Here is a 2,267-nt window from a genome sequence, read left to right on the forward strand (position 1 = left end):
CCAATCACTATCACAGAAGGCTTTAAGAGAAGAATCTGAGTCTGAGGTAAATTTTAACCCCATGGTAAGAGTACCCTTGATGTATCTGAGCACTCGTTTAAGCAAATTGAAGTCAGCCACTGTTGGTTTGTGCATTCTTTGACACACCAAATTGACTGCAAACTGAAGATCAGGTCTTGTTAGAGTCAAGTACTGGAGCTTTCCAGCAAGACTTCGAAAGTAGGATGGTTCATTGAAGTATTCTTCTTGATATGGAACTTTGTTGAGTTGCAGAGGCAGTGGAGTAGGCATAGGTGAGCAATCAATCATGCCTGCCGTGTGAAGCAAGTCTGTTGCATACTTTTCTTGATTCAGAAACATACCAGTAGGCGTGTACTTCACTTGAATACCAAGAAAGTAACTCAACGCTCCCATGTCCTTCATCCTAAACTCTGAACTCAGCGAACTTAACAGTTTCTTCGATACCTTAGGGTCATTTCCAGTTAATACCATATCATCAACATATAAGAGAAGAAAGATGATGGTAGTACCATGATGATAAATGAAAAGAGATGGGTCTTTCACACTACAAATGAACCCAAACTTCAACAAGAATGTGCTGAATTTGTCGAACCAGGCACGCGGAGCTTGCTTTAACCCATAGATAGCCTTGTGTAGTAGACACACATAATCAGGATGCTCAGTATCTTCAAATCCTGAAGGTTGTTTCATATAAACTGTCTCAGCTAAATCCCCATGTAAGAAAGCATTCTTAACATCTAGCTGTTTGATATCCCAATGATTAACCGTAGCTGTATGTAGAACCAATCGAACTGTTGCTGTCCTAACCACATGACTATAAGTCTCTAAGAAATCAACCCCTTCATTTCCTTTAGCTACAATTCTTGATCTCAACTTCTCGACTGTTCCATCCGCATGTAATTTGAGTTTATGAACCCATCTGCAACCGATGACATGCTCATCTTTAGGATGTGGAACCAGACTCCATGTTCCTGTCTCATGACATGTACCAATTTCTTCAGACATAGCTCCATTCCAACCAGGGTGACTAAGAGCTTCAGCCAGCGTTCTAGGCTCTTTAGTAACTCCTTTTACTGTATGTAACACATATCTTGGGTTTGGTTTCCTAATACCATCCTTTCCCCTCGTAACCATAGCATGCGTGTTGTCTTCAGGTTCAGGAGCAGGTGCCTGAACTTGAGTTGGTGCAGGCCCAGAAACTTGAGGCTCCGGAATAGGAACATCATTTGGTGAGGGAAGTGGCGGGAAGTCTTCTGCTACATACTGATAGGGAACTGCATTAACAGGAGTTTCATCAATTTGTCTTCGGTTTCCGGTTATAAATTCTTCTTGACTTGCTTCAACAACAGTTTCATCTTCTGAGACAGCAGGCTTCAATCCTTTATACCAGGCAGCTAACAGAGGTGTGTGTGTCAGTTTACTACTCGACTGATAGACATCAAAGAATGGAAACCGGCTCTCATCAAAGAGAACATGTCGACTGATATACACACGTCCGGTAGGAGGATGAAGACACCAATATCCTTTATGTTTCTCTGTATAACCCAAGAAGACACATAAAAGACTCTTAGGATCAAACTTGTTTTGTGCATACGGTCTGAGATATGGATAACATGCACATCCTAGCACTCTCAAAGCTGAGTAATGAGGTTCAACTCCATTTAACTTCTCATAAGGACTTGTTGTTTTACCCGTAGCTGAGTGAGGAAACAAATTTGTCAAGAAATTGGCTGTGAATAGAGCTTCAACCCAAAGATTCTGAGGGAGTTTTGCCTCAAACATCATAGTCATGCCAAGTTCAAGTAGATGACGGTGTTTTCTCTCAGCCAAGCCATTCTGCTCTGGAGTATGCGGACAAGACAAGTAGTGTTTGATACCACAACCTGATAGATGAGCCGCGAACTCTTTATTTACAAATTCTCCTCCTCCATCACTCTGAAAGATTTGTATCTTCCTTTCAAACTGATTCTCAACCATGCTTTGAAAGGATTTAAAAACCGAGAACACATCTGATTTGTTCTTAAGAGGATATAGCCAACTGAATCTCGAAAAGTTGTCAATGAAAATGATATAATATCTGAAACCTTGAACAGAAGTTACAGGAGCAGGACCCCATACATCACTATGAATCCTCTCTAACGGTTTCTCAGACTGAAACTTTGAACTAGAAAAGGGTAACTTGCAAGTTTTCCCTAGCTGACATGACTCACACATAGTCGTAGAGACTTTATTAACTGAAATAGCTT

The sequence above is a fragment of the Brassica oleracea genome, chromosome C2, assembly GCF_000695525.1.
Source record: "Brassica oleracea var. oleracea cultivar TO1000 chromosome C2, BOL, whole genome shotgun sequence".
Lineage (NCBI taxonomy): Eukaryota > Viridiplantae > Streptophyta > Magnoliopsida > Brassicales > Brassicaceae > Brassica > Brassica oleracea.